The sequence below is a fragment of the Miniopterus schreibersii genome, assembly GCF_964146895.1.
Source record: "Miniopterus schreibersii genome assembly, chromosome: 2".
NCBI classification, from domain to species: Eukaryota; Metazoa; Chordata; class Mammalia; order Chiroptera; family Miniopteridae; genus Miniopterus; species Miniopterus schreibersii.
This window is the reverse complement of record NC_138102.1, coordinates 115,586,588-115,592,587: the sequence shown is the minus strand read 5'-3', so window position 1 is coordinate 115,592,587 and position 6,000 is coordinate 115,586,588. Positions and strand designations below refer to the sequence as shown.

At 35.4% G+C, this 6,000-nt stretch overlaps 1 protein-coding gene across 1 annotated transcript in view; it reads right to left on the bottom strand.

Annotated features, from left to right (window-relative positions):
• The window catches only part of MGAT4C (MGAT4 family member C), a 670,943-nt gene that overhangs the window by 319,018 nt on the left and 345,925 nt on the right, over positions 1 to 6,000 (bottom strand). The window contains exon 4 of the mRNA XM_081130739.1: positions 616 to 673. The gene's annotated coding sequence lies outside the window, so the exon portion shown is untranslated. The remainder of the gene's footprint in view (positions 1 to 615; positions 674 to 6,000) is intronic.

Sequence of the window (6,000 nt, the reverse complement as noted above, 5' to 3'; positions counted from 1 at the left end):
TTACTTTTATTTTTGACAGTTCTGATACCCCAGAGTTGTAGCCATGGCAAAGTTCAAGAACAAAACAGCAGGTTATCAAAGATAATTTATCAGAGGCCCACAATTAGTAAATAGCTGAAAAACAGGTCTGTGACAGAACAGGGCAGAACCGTGCACTAAGCTTTCATCTTTAACAGACCCCTCATTTCACTGAGGGAAAAAAAAACGCGATGAAAAATTGAGATGTTAAATATATGGGATATTGCTTATAAACAAGATTAAAAATGAATTATATACCAAATAACATGGAAATGATGTTTATTTGTAAGAGATCTTCTTTACATATCTTGTCAACCATGAATAAATTAAAATGTCAAAACTATATAAAACTATATGTTTTAAGCTAAATATCAATGAATAGCACAAACGTATTACCTTCTTCAAAGTTAAGTTTCTATAAATTACTAGAATTATTTCAGACTGGACAAAACAGACGTATCAGTCCTCACATTCTGCATTTCATATAGTGTACAATTATACTTAATCAAGGCTTTCATTATATATTTTCATAAAGGCCAGGTTGTGTCTCTAAGTCAGTTATAGTAGAATTCAACAGCACAAATCGACAAGACTCACGTTTTAGGGTCTGTTGATAGTCCTCATGCAAAACCAGGACTGTGCTTTCTGGTTGAGTCTGTGTTAAACCAAAATGACAAAAATCTTAGTTTCCCTTGACTCTGCCACTAAGAATGCACGCAAATAACCCCCCAGTGATTCAAGGAGGAAAAAATGCATTAAAGAGTACTGATTCGTAAACTCGGCCATCTCAAACGTAGAAAACATTCACCCCTTCTCCTCCTCTCATGTCTGTGCAAAATTTCTGCCCAATCAACTCATTACTATAGAAACTCAACTACGTCTATGGTCAGTTAATGAAATTTAGGTCTGGGATTAGCTTCCATAAACATGAACAATGGTTGGACATCAGATAATTTAGAAAATGTACAATATGATAGATTTAGCTAAATTAACTGCTGTGCTATATATAAGGTTATTCATAGATATCTAAATATGTAAATAAGTGTGAGCAAAACTACTTTGAAAACATTACCAATACCACATCCAATGACAATTTGGTGAACATAAGTATAGCTACTAAATTTACCTTCTTTGAAATTACATGGGATTAATGAGCTTGGACATATATTCTCATACCCACAATGATTTAAGCAATATTAAACACCATTTAAAATGTGCAAAAACTTCAATTAGCAGAGATTAAAATTACTTCTGCTGTATCTATATTTACTATATTTATATTGACTCATTTACATACAATTCACTTTAACATCACCAGTAATTTCTCTGAAGCTACAGTAAATGTAGTACTAAAATATTCAATTAAAATATTAAACTCTACTTGTGTATCACCATATTATAATAATGTCAGTTTATTTTCTAGACATTACAGAAATATAAAAATATAATCAGAACAATTAGTTTGAATATTTAAAAAGTCAAGTGTCATGTGTATATTCAACACTTCATTCAAATGACATAAATACAGAGTCACATAATAGTTCTTAATCGGTACATGTCAAGAATTTTTTACTATAAAATGAGGTGTTCGAATTATCTGGTTAATTACTTATTAATTCAACAAATAGATCTTGACTAAGATGGCCTTACAATTCCCCTGAACTTGATTAAGCAAACTTTAGACAGGTTTCTTCCTGACTCTAGTCCCTGACCTCTTTTTCTTAAAGCATTTACTTTAAACTTGGAATTGTATTTTTCTTCCTCTTGAGATGTAAATCTTCTCCCAACCTCTCTCCAGTCTTACAACCCAAGAATGTCTTTCCCCAGGATTTGGGAGTAATTCCTTTGAGATGTAATCACCAAGGAAGATGGAGCTTCTATCTCCCAGTCTCTATGTTAACAATAAACACTGTTACTCATAGATGCAGAGAACAGACTGACAGCTGTCAGAGGAGAGGGGGGTGGTAAAAATGGTGAATGGTAAGCAGAAAACAAACAAACAAAAACCACAAACACACCTCAGAGACAACAGTATGGAGCAGTGTGGTGATTATCTGAGGGAAAAGGAAGGTGGGGGAGGTGGAAGAGGGTATGGGGGGGATAAATGGTGATGGAAAGAGACTTGACTTGGGGTGGTGAACACACAATACAATATACTTATGATGTATTAGAGAATTGTACCCCTGAAACCTACATAATTTTATTAACCAAGGTCGCCCCAATAAATTCAGTAAAACTAAATTTAAAAACAATAAGCACTGTTAACAAACACAGATGACCTAACCACATTAACCAACCTCTCATCTAACATACTCTAGCATTTTTACACAAACTCATCTCAGCTTTTAAAAACCTCCCACTTTATATTTCAGCAGAGTTAAGTCTAATATCTCATCCCCTTTTGCAATAACCTTGAATAAAGTTTTGCAAGTCTGTTTAATTCCATCTGTTGCAATTTTTCTTTCACATTATCAAATGTGAAAGAACACTAGCAATTCAGTGGTAGAGAAGGTAGAAACCACTGTAGTTGGCTTCATAGTACCTGTAATTTAGTGGGAGACTGAGACTGGTAAATTGACATTTAAAATATAATATGATCAATGCCATGATTGCAAGAACAGAATGGCACACCTAATAAAAGTAAATTAGGTGATGGAAAGTATAGTAGAATAAGTGTCATTGATTCTATCACTTCACTGATGATGAGGTATCATGCAAGTAAATACGAGCAGTAAAAATGCTCCAGGAAGAGGGTCCAGCATTTGTGACAGTCGAAAGGCAAAGTTAACATTTCAGTGAAAAGAAAAGTCAGATCAAAATGTTTGGATTCTATACAGTGATGTAGATGAGTGGCAGAAAAAAATGAGACGGATGTAACTGGAAGGAGATAAGAAAAGGTGCTTATTAAATCATATAGTTTTTCATTTTCCTTTTAATCAACACACTTTTAATATAACAAGGTTCAATACCAAGAGCTTTAGTAACCAGACCATCAGGCTTTAAACTCTGACTCTATATCTCACAAGTTGTATGGTGTTAGGTAAGGAGCCTAATCCCACTTAACCTCAGTTTCTACATTGCATAAATGGGGATAATAAAATAAGCTAATGAAGTTTTATGAGGATTACGATAAAAATTCCATATAAAATATTGTAGGGAAAGTGAAAACACTTAGGCTTTCTCTCCACCCTCTCCAGGCCAAGGCCCCAGTTGTGTAAACATGATACAACATGGTCCTAACAGATGCCCTGTTAGCTGACTGATGTCTGATCCATTCTTGGCTGAGAGGCACTGTGGCCTTGGGTCTTATAAGACTAGCCGGGGACTTTCAGTGGTGCAGTTTTGAGGACTGTTCCCCTGGGGGCGGTGGTCCCCCTGGGGTGTGGTGCATACCCTGTTTATGTCCAGCTGGCCACCACCGGAAAGAAGAGTGTGGATTTGTCTATCTTGTATGTTTGAGCGCCACAGCCAAATAAAGTAAACATCTTATCCTTCGGCTCCACAGTTTTTCCTTCGGACTGTCCCCAGATCTAGAGTGAACCTCCCTGGCCATGATCCTCGGCATTACAAATATTCATCACAAATCTTGGAACACAGAAAATAATCTCTGATGATGATGACAATGACAAAGATGGAGACAGAAAGCAACCTATGATGATATTGATGATGCAGTACACGCTCTATACTCTACGGGCCATGAGAGTCATAGTGAAGAGTTTGAAGAAAAGAGAAACTTCTGAAGCATTTTTAAAATGGAAAAATATTATCAAGTTTACATTTTGAAATAGCATTCTGATTATAGTTAGAAGGATATTTTGAGAGTTAAGGAGTGAATCTGTAATCCAAGCCTGAGAACAGGTAGGAGTAGCTAAAACTGAATTAATCTCGGCAGCCTACGTGTGCAGAAGCGATGGGTTTATAACAGAATGGCCTAATAAGAGGGGAAGCAGACCTCTGCTTATTAACTGTTGTATGCTGGTAATATTTAATAACACAGACTCTCACTTATTAAAGTGTTCTTGTTTAAGTAATATACAATGTAGTAGATATATTTGTGGTCATCAATTAGCATGTTTTAGAAGAGAAATTTTGTTTAATCAAGCAAATCAGTTGAATGGCTGTCACCTCCAATATATAATATGACAGTAATCATAAAAGAAAGAGCTAATGTTTATTTTAGCATATTCCTCTACTACTATTCTAGCATTGAAACAGTATCAGACTCAATAATTATTTGATGAATAAATGATGTGTGAATTGGTAGGAAACCATGCACTCGGAGTGATTGATTCATAGGAGCAGCCAATGAAAATTGTTTATTAAAATTACTAAAGAGATGTTATTGCACAGAGCGTGTACTATATTTTATGTTGTCCTTATTGTCATGACTGTTTCTAAAAGTTAGATGAGGTCCAATTGTAAATAACACAAAATAATAATAAATAAAAGTAAGTGAATAGATGGATGATAGATAAATAGATCAATAAGTAGGTAGATAGAAACATAAATATAGATAGATAAAATTACTCAAGTGAGGTCCGTATATAAGTCCAGGGCTTTTTTGGCAGTTCTGTAGTCATCAAAGAACCAAGAGTTGTTCTAATTTTCCATGCTTAGCCAATGGCTTTCACCTTGAAGTTTTATGGAATATTGTTACTTTAGTTACAGCTTTTCTAAGTTTCAGGAATCAGAAAAAAGAAAGGGCAAAAAGACACATGTACTAACTTAGTAGGCTCCTAAAAAGAACTATTTTAGACACTGACCTATAGCTTCAGCTTACATCTTATTGGAAACACCTTTCAGAACTGAAATTGAAACTTGGCTATTTAGATAATTATCTTGCCACCTTAAACAATATAGTGGTCTATTAATAAACTAAATAGGAGAAATATGAACTTTTTTTTCTCTTATGAAAAATACCCATTTTTAATTTTTGAACGTTTTGCATCATAGAACCATGTTTTCATTTTTACTAAACATTTAGGAAGTAAATCTTGGCAAAATAATTTTTTAAAATATTTTATTGATTTCAGAGAGAGAGGGAGAGGGAGAGAGAGATAAACACATCAGTGATGAGAGAGTCATTGATCGGCTACCTCCTGCTCGCCCCTGACTGGGGATCGAGCCCGCAACCTGGGCATGTGCCCTGACCGGGAATCGAACTGCGATCTCTGGGATCACAGGTCAATGCCCAACCTCTGAGCCACGCCAGCCGGGCCAAAATAATTTATATTACATATTTTCCTTTAAACTTCCTGCTGCAAAATGCTAAACAAGGGAAGCCCAGGATTCAAAGTGGACTCATGATTTAAAATATCAAGGACTGTAAAATATATTATGGCAACACAGAGACAAAGCTCAAGTGCCTTCCAGATTTGCACATGAAAATGCAAGACCATCTCTTATACGCTGCCTACTTTCAAATATATTCCTATCAGCAACCTAACGAGACTTGAACATCTTACCTGTCTCCAGTCCCCGACTACCCTCTTCTCAAACACTTATGAAGCTTCATTTAGTCAATTATTGATGTTACAAACTACTGAAGTTAAGCCACAGCAGCAGGAAGGCAGGTTTTCTTTGCTTTTGAATGTGTTTTTTTATGTGTCTGTGGGCTCACTATGAGTGAATGCTTGCTGCTTTGGCTATTATTTTCACACCACACAATGAATTCATATAGGGATGACCTGAATTGAAAGAAGTTTGGCAGCTCTACCATTTTCTTATTCTGCCGCTTTGCTACAATTTCCTGTTCCTTATTGTAAGCTGAAAACAGAATTATCCATCAGAATGAAGTGAGGATTGCAGATGCTTAAATTTATCCTATATCTCCTCTTCTCCCAGAAGATAGCCTGATATTTGAATTTCAAAAGCAATCTCTTTATGAAAATCAAATAGATGGAGTAGAAATGTCAAGGAAACAACCACTCAAGAAGGATACGGATGCTCTTAATAAACTCGAGAGAAAGATGTTCTATCCAA